This window comes from Eubalaena glacialis, chromosome 4 (genome assembly GCF_028564815.1).
Source record: "Eubalaena glacialis isolate mEubGla1 chromosome 4, mEubGla1.1.hap2.+ XY, whole genome shotgun sequence".
NCBI classification, from domain to species: Eukaryota; Metazoa; Chordata; class Mammalia; order Artiodactyla; family Balaenidae; genus Eubalaena; species Eubalaena glacialis.
This window is the reverse complement of record NC_083719.1, coordinates 43,753,542-43,768,335: the sequence shown is the minus strand read 5'-3', so window position 1 is coordinate 43,768,335 and position 14,794 is coordinate 43,753,542. Positions and strand designations below refer to the sequence as shown.

The window sequence follows — 14,794 nt, the reverse complement described above, 5'->3', positions numbered from 1 at the left end:
AATGGAAATTTATTCTGTCACAGTAGTTCTGGAGGCCAGAAGTCCAAAAGCAGTATCACTGGGTCAAAATCAAGGTGTCAGTAGGGCCGTGCTCCCTCTGGAGGTTCTAGGGGAAAATTCATTCCTTGCCTCTTCCACCTTCTGATGGCTGCTAGCATTCCTTGGCTTGTGGCCACGGAATGCTCAAATCTCTCTTTGTTCCATTTTCATATCACCTTCTCCTCTGTGTGTCTCTGTGAAATCTCCCTTTGCCTCTCTCTTTCTCTCTCTCTCTTTTGTTTAAAATATGGAATGCTTCACAAATTTGCATGTCACTCTTGTGCAGGGGCCATGCTAATCTCTCTGTATTGTTCCCATTTTAGTACATGTGCTGTGGAAGCAAGCAATGCCTCTCTCTTATAAGGACACTTGTGATGGCATTTAGGGCTCACCCAGATAATTCAGTATACTTGACTTATCTCAAGATGCTTAACTTAATCACATCTGGAAAGAGCCATCTTCCAAATAATGTAACATTTATAGGTCTGGGTATTAGGATCTTATAACTTCAACCTGCTACCATCATGGAGAACTTTGATTGTCAAAGTAAAAAACTTTGACTTTTTTTAAAGTAATAGACAGCCATTAAATCAACTACCAGCAAGAGGGAACTACCATGATTTTTTTATATTAATTAAGATTTACTTAAGTCAAATAAGGGAGGTGTCGGCCTAAAAATATTGAAATTCAGCAGGCATGGAAAAATCTGGAATATGACTGTTAGATAGGCAAACATCAGTATCTGCTGTGGCATACTTGTATGCAACTATTGTGTTTAGCAAGAGCTCACAATGACTTAAGAAAATAATTTTTATAAAGTAATAGGAAAAATGTTTTATCTATAGTATGGTCACAACACAGAGAGTGAAATACTCTTGTGCATAAAAAAAATGGAGACAGTACACTAAAAAAGTTGCTAGTGGTTTTCTGGAGGTGGTGGGAATTTGGGTTATTGACTTTCTTTTCTCTCCTTTTTTGTATTTTCCAAAATTTTTATGAAAAGTATATATGTTGCTTAAGTTAAAATAATAAATCAATAGCAGTATATTGTTAGATGATAATACTAGAGTATTTTTAAAGATAATATCAGTTTATTTTGTATCATGTCACTTAATTTCTCTATCTCATTTAGTTTACCATATCATGAAATTACACAGAATAGTCACAGATTCTACCCAATTTCTTCTGCTTTCAAAAAGACCTAGAACGCTTACCTTGTCACTAGAGTTATCTTTCTGAAACACAGGTTGTGAGATCCACCATGCTTCTCATCAAAAACATTTAATGTCTTTCTGTTGCTTTAGAAAGTGTCTTTTCTTTTTTAACTTTGGCACTCAGAGCTCTCCACTACCTCGTCCAAATTCTTTTTCAAAGTCCCTGACACCAGATGCCCACTACATTCAGTCATGTACTTCTTGCTCTGCCATGCCCATTTACACTCTTCCCCAAGCTGATTTCTAACTCAGGGCTTCTCACTGTGCTCCCAGATGGAGGAGCAGCTCAGCTTCCCCAAGGATCCTATTAGAAATGCAAATTCTCAGGCCCCATCCTAGACCTACTGAATCAGAAACTCTGGGGGTGAGCCTACGGACGCATATGTTAACAAACCCTCTAGGTAATTTCAATATATGCAAGTGTTTGAGAGGCTCTGGGTTAGCGCTCTTTGTCCTACTTTCTTTATTATTGCATTCTTACATCTGTAGCTATCAACATTGCTAGAATAACCACTGTATTATTCTTCCTAGAGAATTAATTTGTAAATCAATTTTATAAGCATATATTGTGCCAGCCATTGGCCTTCCAAATGAATAACATACCTGTATTCCTATGGTTTTCTTGCTATATCAGTCATTTTTCCTTTAGGTAAGTATTTCTTATCCTGTTTTAATGTATTTTATGCATACAAGTCAATGAACCAGGGCAAGAATGAACACCTTTTCTTTTTTTTTTTTTAAATATCAGCCGACAAGAAACAGCTTCTTCTTTTGTTTTTTTAATTTTTATTTATTTATTTATTTATTTATGGCTTGTGTTGGGTCTTCGTTTCTGTGCGAGGGCTTTCTCTAGTTGCGGCAAGCGGGGGCCACTCTTCATCGCGGTGCGCAGGCCTCTCACTATTGCGGCCTCTCTTGTTGCGGAGCACAGGTTCCAGACGCGCAGGCTCCGTAGTTGTGGCTCATGGGCCCAGCCGCTCCGCGGCATGTGGGATCTTCCCAGACCAGTGCTCGAACCCGTGTTCCCTGCATTGGCAGGCAGATTCTCAACCACTGCCCCACCAGGGAAGCCCAACACCTTTTCTTAATGATCCTCTGGATCACTTAGTCTAAAATCATTGAATGCCTGCTTTGAGCCAGGCATTGTCTTTGATTCAAAGCCGTTCCTTCAGCCGTGGTTCATTGAATAGGCCTGGTAATACATGACCATCCCTCCATCTCTCCCTTTTTCCTCAGCTAAACCGAAAACATACACAGAAGAATTATGGCCAGTGTGTCTAAAGGCCCAAGAGAACCCCCCACCAACTATACGTGTAGTTTTATAACCTTGGGAAGATCATCTTTCCCCAGAGTCTTACATTCATCATTGGTGGAAGTAGAGATGGTAAGGGTTTTTTCCTTTGTATATATGAACTCTCATGGGCTGGAATTTATGAGCTTCCATAGAGCTCTGTGGTGAGGGAGGGCTCAGGTCCTACTTTTTTCTCCACTGCCATCTGAAGGAAGTGTGTTTTGACCTCTGATCAACACCTAACCCCATGGCTGGCACAGAATAAAGGCCTACTGAACAACTGTTGAATAAATGGAAGAAATAATGGAAGGAACGATGGATAGACAGAAGGATAGAAGGAAGAAAGGGAGAGAGAGAGAGGGAGGAGGGAAAGAGAAGGAAGGAAGGAAGGGAAGGAGGGAGGGAGGGAGGAAGGAAGAGAGAAGGAGGCAGGGAGATGGCTAAGGGTAGATCAGACACAGCTTCTGATGTGGGGAAATGCTTACGGGAGACAGGTAGAACTGGAACTCTTAATACCTAACCTGTGCCAGATACGTAGGTAGATAGATAGGTCGATAGATAGATAGATCGATAGATCGATAGATAGATATGCTCTAACAGTAAATTAACTGTTCCATTTGGTTCCCTCCCCCGGAGGTTGTTTTCAGCAGCTCCTCCCTGGTGCAAAGCATGAGGCCTCCCTTCGAGTCTGAGAAAAGGGCTTTGTGAATTATAAAGCAGAATGCAGATGGTGATTAACTAAAGCATCACAAGCAAGGACAAGTCTCATGAGCAGTCCCAAGAAAGACTGTTTTGCCTTCTTTTTGTCATTTGAATTCTCAAAATTGTCCCCAGCTTAGACCAAATCAACCTCAAATGGTCTATGATTTAAATTTCCACTCTGAAACTCTAAGCAACTTGGGAATTGTAGGAATTGGACCACTTGGAGATAATTTATAAATAACACTCGCCTTTCAAATGGCCTCTGTCTTCCCAAAGAGCCCTCTGTCCTGTCAGTGGGACTGCTCCCAAGGCCCAAACTGCTAAATTGGGCCAGCAACACTGAAGTCGCTGGTGGGAACATCTTATCTCTGATTCTTCTAAGAATTTTGGACACTTTATTGAAACATTTGTTTTTCCTCATGTAAAATGTAGGCTAAAAAGTTATTAGCTATCTTTAGGTTTGGAAAGGCTTTCAGGATTTTAATGCATGTGATTCACTCAGCTTTTACTTTGTCTACTGCTAAAATAGTTGAAACTCAAATCAAATACTAAGCAGAACCTAAAACATCCTGGATACTTAGTGATGCTCAAGGGCATCAAACAATGACTAAACCCTCTGCTCCTTTTTTACAGAATTCTGTGGACATGAAAGGGGGCCATTGACACCATCTTTTCCCCTCCCTTTCTTTCAGGTCAGTCCTGGTGGGCACAGCCTTAGCCTGTGTTTGTCTGTGCCTCTGAAAGGCCAGTCCAGCTGTGTTAAACTGGACAGTAGTGTTTTGCGGGACCGAGGCAGACAAGACCATGCAGAGTTGACTGGCCTGGGAAATGATCCCTGTTATCATATGTCTGTTGGGTTCTCATGTTGATATTTTTTTCCTTGCCTCTGCCGGGCTCGAGTGATCGAAGTCTCATGTCTGTTCACACTCTGGGATTATGATACATCTCATCAGCCCTCATTACTGCTCAGGGAGGGGCAAAATTTTTAAATGGTCAAGTTCAAAGGAGAGTGCTCTGATCTCTGTTTCTCTAGCAGAATTCCACCAGCCCCATTCCTACACCCAAAATGCACACGCTCAGCCCTCCCCTGCCCCTGGCTGGGGGTATCTGAATTCATACACATGCCTGCAATTGGCTCTGTGGTCTGGAGGTCTTCACATTGCTTCTCAAGGATCCACTAATGGCAAATGACAAAATTGACCAGCTGGCACAGGAGAGAGTCATATTGAACTCCTTGCATGAGAAACAAGAAATTTATAAAGCAGGGCTTTTCTGGTGTTGAGGTGAACATTTTTTCATTTGGGAAATATATGGCATAATACACAGAGGTGTGCTATTTCAAATATAATGGGCACATGTACTTGTTAAGACAGAACACATACCCATTTCTGAGAACATTGTTCAGCTTGGAAAACATCTGAAAAGGCAGCTTCATAGTGGGACTCTTCTCTGTTTCTCTCTGGGTCCCACAGAGTTGTTCTTTTTATTTATTTATTTTTTATTTGTTTATGCTGGGTCTTAGTTGCGGCTCACCCGCTCCTTACTTGCAGCAGTCAGGCTCCTTAGTTGCGGCACGTGGTCTCCTTAGTTGCGGCAGGCGGGGTCCTTAGTTGCGGCTCACAGGCTCCTTAATTGTGGCATGCGAACTCTTGGTTGTGGCATGCATGTGGGATCTAGTTCCCTGACCAGAGATCCAACCTGGGCCCCCTGCATTGGGAGCACAGAGTCTTATCCACTGCACCACCAGGGAAGTCCCCACAGAGTTGTTCTTTGTGTGGCCTCCACCCCTTCTCTTTTGTTCCCCTTATGTTTTATAGCATTGCTTTTCTAACGGGGGAAAGAAAGTTCCTAGGGATGTGTATCAGCATTTCTCTGTATACTTTAAAAAAAAATGTCATATTATAACAGAATTCCATAATTTGGGAACCAATAAAAGACTACTGTTCTCATAATATAAGCAAAGAAAGTAAAGTTTGACAAGTTCTCTTTGCTGGAGGGAATCTGCGTCATGAGTCTTCAAAGGGGGCACCTGCTGGGGGTGCAGTCTCATCTTCCTAGGTGGGTCACGTCAAGATCTTCTTGGGTGGTCGAGCATAACATTTTTGTTTATAAAATAGGAAAAGAAAACATTTTTAAGGTTCAAAACAATTCTAGGCAAAGATAATAACAGGAAACACCTGTATCTTTCCTGTAGGATCAAACTTGAGGTGACTGAGCTGAGACAGGAGTCCCCCTGCCAAGGTAGGAGCCACATATTCGGGGCCTTTGGTCCAGGATCAGGAAGAGAAAGGTAAGTGTTGTGTGTGAAGACAGCCGTGGCTTCAACAACACAGGCTTTGCCTTCATTGCGTGGACATGGTTGCCCTAGGCAAATGGAAAGAGAAAGAGGATTGAGGGCAGTGAGTCCAGCAAGTAGCCTCAGAATGGGGCCTGCAGAGCTGGCAGCCAGGGGGCTGCAGTAGCTTTCCTCAAGAAGCAGTTGTGAAGCATGTGGGGGAGGAAGAGAGACAGAGGCTCCTTCCTAATCTTCACTGATGGTGCCCTGGGCAGGGGGTGTGGGCAGAGGCCCCACCTGAGCAGAGCAGACAGCAAAGTTAATTCCTGAAACTCTTAGTGGGGAGGCGACTCTCTGCAGATGACTTTATGGTATCACTTCTACAGGGCCTTCTGAACCTACCCAGGTGTGTTAGTTCCACAGTCTTCATGCGCAGTGGCTCTGGGGAACAAAAAGAGTGAGTTAGATAAGAGTGGCGACACAGGGGACAGCATCAGAATCATAGCAAGCAGATCTAATAAGTGAGTTAACAGTGAAAAGAAGAGAAAGCCCAGTGAGCACCAAATGCCACAAAAATCCCCGTGTCCCACATCTGTAGATGGGACAGGCGAGGACAACTGGGACACAATTTTGTGGAAGAGCTGGTGGGACACTGTTTTGGTGAAAGGATAACCTCCCTGTCATGCTAGGGAGGGATAGCAAGCAGCACCAGGGGAGACCAACCTGCAGAACAGAAGGATGGGCCTGAGAGAGGGCTCTAAGAGCTGAGCATGGCGCCAGCCCACATGCAGCAAGGAAACCGGGACTTCAGTCTTCTAACCACAAGGAACTGGATTCTTCCAACACCCTGAATGAGCTTGGAAGTGAATTCTTCCCCAGAGCCTGCAGATAAGAGCCCAGCTAGCCAACACTTTCCTGTTGGCCTGTGAGACCCTAAATGGAGAACTCAGCTAAGCCCACTCAGACTTCTAACCTATAGAAGTAGAAGTGATATGTGAGTGTTTTAAGCCACTAAGTTTTTGGTCATTTGTGGTGCAACAATAGAATAGTAATACAGCAGCCATGCTCATTCATGTATGCATCGTTTGTAACTGCTTTTACAATACACCTGCAGAGTTAAGTAGTAACAACAGAGACCTCTGGCCTGCAAAACCTAAAATATTTACTATCTGGCTCTTAACAGAAAAAGTTTACTAATCTGTGCTTTCATCAAAAACGTAACCTCACCTCAGATATGTTTAGTGAGAGTTTTATGCCCGACCCAAGGCTTGCAAGAAGCAGGACTTACATCTAGGAACGCTCAGCAAACATGCCTTTCATCAAACTGAAACAGGCCAAAAAAACTAGTAGATACGAGGCTGTCCTGCAGACCCATTCTCCATTCCAGTTTTTAAAAGGCTGGGGGGAGAGAGAGAGAGAGAGAGGGAGGGAGTTCATTCATACAGTCAGAGGAAAACACTCAGAGCGATGTGTACCATCTGCATATTGGAGATTGTCATTTTCCACATTATGAATTTTTATAGTAGTAAAATTTTGTGTAACAAATTCATATTAAATTAATAATAATTATAACCATATGATTATTAAAGGGTACATTGTGCCCCACTGTGTGCTCCTATATAGTGGGAAGAATTGTTTTGCTTTTTCTCATGGGGCTTAATGAATACTCAGCTCCTCTCCCCACGGTCCTGTGAATATAGATTGGACAATTCCTCAATGGCAAGGCCTGTGAGAGATGCCAAAACCTTCGCCAGTGTCCTATATGGGTGTCCCCACCCTGTCTTGTCCTTTTCATCCATTTGGACAAAACCCAAGTTAGGGCAACATTAGGTGTGTCAACAATCAGGGTAGTTATCCTCAAGTGTTAAGCCTAGGAGAGAACCCTGTGGAGTCTTTCTGTAGGTGGGAAATTGTCTGTGCTCTCTAGCAGAGGAGTATGGGTCTCTCCGGAAACAAGTCCATGCCACTTATTGTCCATTTGGCCTTGGGAAAATCTGATGTTGTGATCTGGGTTCTCTCTCTGTAAAGAAGGTACGACAATGCCTTGCTACCTTACCAGGGTGTTGTGTGAATTTGCTGACACCCATAAAGCTCCCTGAAAATGAAGAGGCTTACATAAGTCCCTGGTATTATTCACACAGCAAACGTTTTCCCCTGAGAATAAAGTACTAAATGGTACCATTGTGCAGCTGGTGGAGCGTATTCAAAAGTTTCCGTTCACAACTAGTAGATCAAGTTGTGGGTGGCTGTATGGACTTTCTGTGCTCATGCCAAGCTGCATCCAAAACAGCGGCACAATGGACTATCCTGGAATGAAAAGCCGTACTGTAACAGACGGCCACATCATGGCATTGCATCATATAGGACAGTCCTGTGTAGCCAGTGATTTCATATGCACCTTTTCCTTATGGCAGAAAGGAATAGCAGAAACAGTGGCCACATGGATATCTAACGTGACAGCTATTGAGAAGCAGCTATCTTCTTCCACCACACTGACAAACTTCCCAAGCCTATGGATGCTCACGATTGAGGGCAGGAGGAGGGATTATAATTATAGCTCTTCTTTCTTTTTTCCTTTCTGAATTCTTGGGCCAGGAAAAGCCAGCGTTCTAAATCAGATGGTGTACAGGTTAGGGACCTATTCTCTTTAAATACAATTCATCTGGGTGGGAGTATGTGGGAACAATCTGGACAGAATGCTACTGGCTGGCATAGGAGATAAGAGAGGATTGCCTTTCCACCATTATAAGCCCTGGAAATACTCCAGGACATGATGCCGGGAAAATGCCTTCTTTCTTTTTTTTTTTCAATTTAATTTAACTTAATTAAATTTAATTAATTAATTAATTTTGCCTGCTCCGGGTCTTAGTTGCGGCACGTGGGATTTTCGTTGCAGCATGTTTAGCTGTGGCATGCGGACTTCTTACTTGCAGCATGTGGACTTCTTACTTGCGGCATGTGGACTCAGTTGTGGCACGTGGACTTCTTAGTTGCAGCACACGGACTTCTTAGTTGCGGCATGCAGACCTCTTAGTTGCAGCATGTAGACTTCTTAGTTGCAGCATGCGGACTCTTTGTTGCAGCATGCATGTGGGATCTAGTTCCCCAACCAGGGATCGAACCCAGGCCCCCTTCATTGGGAGTGTGGAATCTTACCCACTGGACTACCAGGGAAGTCCCGCCTTCTTTTCATTTTGGGACTTTCAGCCTCTGGATGCCACATCTGAGATGACAGATATTTTGATTAAATGAGAGGAAGATTAGCTACTGAAGATATTGCATTTAGTTTTTAAAAGTAATCATGTTCGATTAGAAATATTTGGGGATTACATTAACAAACTTCCTTGGATCAAGGTTATCCCTTTGGTGGTAAATATTCTCACATTAAAGAGCTGAGGAGGAATCACAGATCATGGAATTTTTTAGCTGTGAGTGGTCTATCTTGATATTAAACTATTTGATAACTTTTAAAATCCCATAGACAAGCTTGCATTTTTTTCCCTCTTTTTGTTCAGTGACACCAAAAGTAGAAAAGAAGATCTTTCTAAGTATTTAAGCTTTGAAGTTGGTTAAAACCTTTAGATTGTAATGCAAAGGCTATGGAGAAGGATTGTGCAACCCACAGGGTACATTGGATTCCCTCTGTCCTCTCCCTCCCGCATTCCTGTCACATCCTGTTTTCAGAGAACCTTTCATTCATTCACTCAGTGCCCATTTACTGAGCACCTACTATACCCTAGACAGTGTGCTAAGTGCTAGGGGTACAAAAAGATGATGGGTGCACAGCCACTGCCCTCATTGGAGCCCCTCACCTAGTGAGGAGCAAAGTGACGCGTATCATCATGGAAGCAAGGTGAGAGCTAGAATAAGTGAAGGAACATGGGGTGTTCCAGGACACGTAAATAGATCAGTATTCTTGGGAGAGTAGAGTTTGACTGGGGGAGTTGGGGGAGGATGGCAAGAAGCAATGGGAATTTAGGCAGGATGTGGGCAGGAGAGATGATAGAGGGTTTCATATGTGCTACAGATGAATATGATTTATCCTTTAGATGATAGGGAAGCAGTGGAGTGCTTATCCTGGCAGCAAGATTAGAGATGGCTTGTAAGGGAGTAAGACTGGGGATAAGGTCAAAGCAATAATCCAGGAAACAGGGGATAACAACCTGAGCCAAGGCAGAGTTGGGATGGAGAGGAAGGGATGCAGAATTAGTGGTCTGTATGGAATAAAAGACAAGGAGACATTCCAGGAGGATCTGGCACATTGCATGTACCTCTGCATGAATAGACAGATAATATTTTTGGCATAGAGGTCATGCCAAGAGGCAGTGAACAGTTTTTTTAGTGGACTACAGTAAAGCATGACTGGCTTTGATAAAAGCCCATGGAGATTTTGTCTGGTGAGCTGACACCAGGAGATTCCATTCAGTCACCTTTGTGGAAACCAGAGAGTAGTTTCTTACACCTAGTCCAGGCCTTTCTTGCCTTCTTCAATGTGCCTTTGTGTTCAGTCCCCTGTTTGAATACCAATTACTCTAGAATGTCTTTTGTATTCATCAACATCATTCTACATGGGCAATATTATTAACAACTACCATCGTTGGGAGACTACCATATGACAGAAGTGTTACATACACTTTTAAAATTTCTTAATAGCCCTGCAAAGAAACTATTATTAACCTGAGGCCCAAGAGGTACCCTAAGGCCACACAGCTAGTGAGGCAGAATGTGATTTGCACCCTGGGGCTCCTGACAAATCCTATGCTGTTTTCACTATGCTTCAGGGTTATCCACCATTATAACCCATTGTCCAGTCAAGACCCTGGGCTCTGTATTTTGTCCTCACTGACAGAGCCCAGTAAAAGTGTGTTATATACAAAATACTTTCAAAAATATACAAAAGTGGGTTTTGCCTGATTTCCATGAAGGGGTTTGGGTTTCAGGGTTCCAAAACTTTTAAAGGACTAAAGACTGTGTACTAACAAAAAAATCTAAGGAACAAATTACTTATTCTGATAAATCATACTTTACAATACAAAATGGTCCAGGTGATTAATAAAAATTATATAACCCTTTCAGAGAGAATGGAATCAGGAGGGATGCTTCAATTCCTTACCCATAAGGATGTGTAGAGCTTCTTTAGGAATAAACATTCTAGAACCTAAATGTGGGCAGGACCTGACAGTGATTATTGGGGATGATGGATGGGTGAGTTCAGATTTTGTCCCTCATTCAGTGGTGTTGGCCCATCGCTACTCAGTACTTAGTCTACTAATCATCTACTCTATTTGGAACACTGCTTTTGGTACTGGGAAGGTGAGAAGAAATGGAGATACAAAAAAAACTCAAAGTCATGGTCCCTCTTGAGACTTTCAGGAGAAGTGAAAGACAGTTATCAATGCCCTCAAAGGTTAAAGCAGTAACAGGTATCTCAAGGATACTACTCAGGACCACAGAGTTTAATAGCTGGGCCTTAGAGACCACTTTGTCCAAACTTTACAGTTCGCAGATAATGGAATTAAACCCAAAGGTGTTTGTGACTTCCCTGAGGTCAGAAAGATAGCTGATGTGAGAGCTACCTCTGCCATGAGTCTGCTTGCATTGCTGTTATTTTTATTTAATAATTAATTTAAAAATATATAGTACATTCACTTGAGAGCAAAAAAAAAGAGAATCTTCTATTTAACTGAGGAAAAAACACCAACAAACCAAAAAGATCTCAGCCTGTCATTTGGAAGGGACTGATCATGGAGAGTTGTTAGGCGTATGCCTGGATCCTCATTGCAGCGTTTTTAAAATAATAGTAACATATAGGAAGCACCTTGAATTTCTATCATTAGAGGACTGAATATATTAGGATTAATCCACACATTGAAATATTATACAGCCATGAACAAAATGAGGCAGATCTATGTGTCATTGATGTAGATGTATTTTAGGTGAGAAAATTGAGGTGTAGGTCAATGTTATATATCCCTTCAACAAGTTTTTTACAGTCTCAGCTCAATGTGAGTTAACATGAAATAATTTTTCCCAATGATAGCTATAGCTATAGTAGATACTACCATTTTTGTTGTCCCAGATCTATTATATATCTTTTCCATATTTTAATACTTTCCCACAACTTAAATGCCAGTTTTCCAATGTAGAATAAACAACAACAACCCTAACTGCCATTTCCCACGCCCCAAGTGTGAGGACATATAATTTAGGTTCCATAAATAAGATATACTTACAAAAGATTTTAACTTAGAACTAACTTTTGTTGAAAAAGGAGCATCCATCTGTCCCCTCTCAGCAGAAGCAGCGTCTTGGAGCCAGAAGTGGTGGTAGCTTTCTGACTTTGGTTTTTGTTTTTATTTTTTTATTGTGACAATAAAATTCCTGAGGTGAGTTCCTTGGAGCTCAGCCTGGGGACTGTTTCATCAGTCCTATCAGTGGTTCAATGAATTTTCTGTATCCCCCAAATAAATCCCTTTCTGATAAAGGGATTTATCAGAAATCCCTTTATCCCTTTATTAGCTAGAGTGGATTCCGTTGACCTGCAACTAAGCACCATCACCAACACAAATACTTTCAACCCTACTCTGTCAAATTCTCCTTTACCATTATTTAATGATACCTCGGGCAGGTCTCATAGTTATAATTAAAAATTGAATCTAATTTACCTTAGAATTTCCATTGTGTCCTTTTTAAATCTTATATCCGGTTGTTTACCCACATCAGGCAGGCAGCCAGGCAGGGAGCGAGACGTTAGTCACTCTTTCTTGCAGATACCCTCAAATTCTACTACCAATGATTCCCTAAGTGTCTGCTTCCCTCATTTGTTAGAAGGTTTGGTAGAAGCTCTGCCTGAATGAGGATGGATGAAGAGTATGGAGTTGTTGGGTGGGGCCCAGAAATAACCCTTGCAACATGAACACTGCACTCCTGATAACTCTGACCTCTTTTATTCTCTTTCCTATCTAACTGTGCCATATAGACTGGAAAGAGTGAAGCTAGGATGATGGTTGGGGCAGAAGATCCAGTGCTTTAGCCTCTTGAAAAATCCTGAGAGAGGTGTCTAGAAATCCTCTTGAAAATACAGGGTACAATTAGTTCTCAGGTCTGGGTCTTTTTGACTAGCTGTTTGGTGTCAGGAAAAGCCTCACTCAACATCCTAATAGTTTCTGGTTAGAAGTTTTTATGGCAGATACAGCCTGCCTCCCGTCGTAGAAACTGAACAGTTAAGCCACTCACTCTCCCAACTGCTTTTGCAGCTAAGATAGAGGCATATGATCTGGGCTCAGCCAGTCAGACCCACGTATGATGAGAGAGTTGGTGATAATAAGAAGTAGAAACAAGGAAGACATTCTGGTTATGAGTGGCAACAGCTGGGGTGATAAGAGCCAATTTCTAGAGCCAATAGAAACTTCCAGGCAGCCTGTGGTGGTCAGTGGCCTACAACTCATGCAATGGTGCTCTCACAAGATGGGTGGGAGGTGTGATATTGGCTCTGGGCCTAGATATTGTCTCCTCCCTTGCTCTTGCCTGTTGCGTTTCTCCAGTCTTCCTTTCACTTCTGTGAGTTTCCCAATAACCTTTCTGATACAAGAATTTAACACTATACATTTTCCTCTAAGACTGCTTTAGCTGCACCCTACAAATTTTGATTTACTGCATTTTAATTTTCATTCAATTCAAGATACTTTCCAGTTTCCCTTGTGACTTTTTCTTTGACTCATGTGTTACTTAGAACATGTTGTTTAATTTCCACATATTTGGGGATTCTAAAGATATTTTTCTGTAATTGATTTCTTCTCTAATTCTGTCATGGTCAGAGAACATACCTTGGATGATTTCAATTTTTTAACCTTTTTCAGGTACTGCTGTTTTAGGTGAAGTGTTATATAAATGTCAATTAGATCAAATTGGTGGGTAGTATTGCTTAGGTCATCTGCATCCTTACTAATTTTCTCTCTGTTTGTTCTATTGATTACTGAGAGAAAAGTGCTAAAGATCCCAACTATAACTGTGGATGTGTCTATTTCTCCTTTCAGCTTTGTCCGTTTTTGCTTCATATATTTTGAAGCAGTCTTATAAGATGCATACACATTTAGGATTGTGATATCTTCTTTACAAGTCAACCTGTTTCTCATAATGTAATGTCCATTCATCCCTCGTAATAATTCCTTGTTCTTAGGTTTACTTTGTATGATATTAATATAGGCACTTTGGCTTTCTTTTTATTAGCGTTTGATAAATGTTTGTTTCTCTTCCTTTACTTTTAACTTATACATGTCTTTAGATTTAAAACAGGTTTCTTGTAGGTAGCGTATGGTTGAATCTTGCTTTTTTCATTTTTTTTAAATGAATGAATTAATTTATTTATTGGCTGCGTTGGGTCTTCATTGCTGCGTGTGGGCTTTCTCTAGTTGCAGCAAGCGGGGGCTACTCTTTGTTGCAGTGCGTGGGCTTCTCATTGCGGTGGCTTCTCTTGTTGTGGAGCACAGGCTCTAGGCGCATGGGCTTCAGTAGTTGTGGCACGTGGGCTTCAGTAGTTGTGGCTCACAGGCTGTAGAGCGCAGGCTCAGTAGTTGTGGCACACGGGCTTAGTTGCTCCGTGGCATATGGGATCTTCCTGGACCAGGGATTGAACCTGTGTCCCCTGTGTTGGCAGGTGGATTCTTAACCACTGCGCCACCAGGGAAGTCCCGCTTTTTTCTTTTAATCCAATCTGACAATTACTATTTTTTAACTAGTGTGTTTAGACCACTCACATCTAATGTTTTTATTGATATGTTTGAATTAAACTCCATTGTCTTTTATATGGCTGCTTTTGGATTTATGACTCTACTTTATCCTGACTTTGAAATTGTTTTTATCATAGGAATTTATTTTCTAGATAGATAGATAGATAATGGAATGAATATTTGTGTCCCCCCAACCCTGCAATTCCTATGTTGAAACTCTAACCCCCAATGTGACGGTATTTGAGGGTGGGGCCTTGGGGAGATAATTAGGTTTAGAGGAGGTCATGAGGATGGGGTATCCATGATGGAATTAATGTCCTTATAAGAAGAGGAAGCGAGGCCAGAGATCATTCTTTCTCCACTGTGTGAGGACATAGCGAGAAGACAGCAGTCTGCAAACCAGAAAGAGGGACCCCATCAGGAACTGAATCTACCAACACCTTGACCTTGGACTTCCCAGCCTTCAGAACTGTGAGAAATAAATGTTTTTTAAGCCACTCAGTCTATGGTACTTGGTTATGGCAGCCCAAGCTGACTAGATAGA

The 14,794-nt window shown here is 41.9% G+C and overlaps 1 non-coding gene across 1 annotated transcript; it reads right to left on the bottom strand.

Moving 5' to 3' along the window:
- Window positions 1-280: 280 nt before the first annotated feature.
- LOC133091568 (U6 spliceosomal RNA) lies at window positions 281-382 on the bottom strand. Its single transcript, XR_009700912.1, has one exon. It is a non-coding gene; the product is annotated as a U6 spliceosomal RNA (small nuclear RNA).
- Window positions 383-14,794: the final 14,412 nt, after the last annotated feature.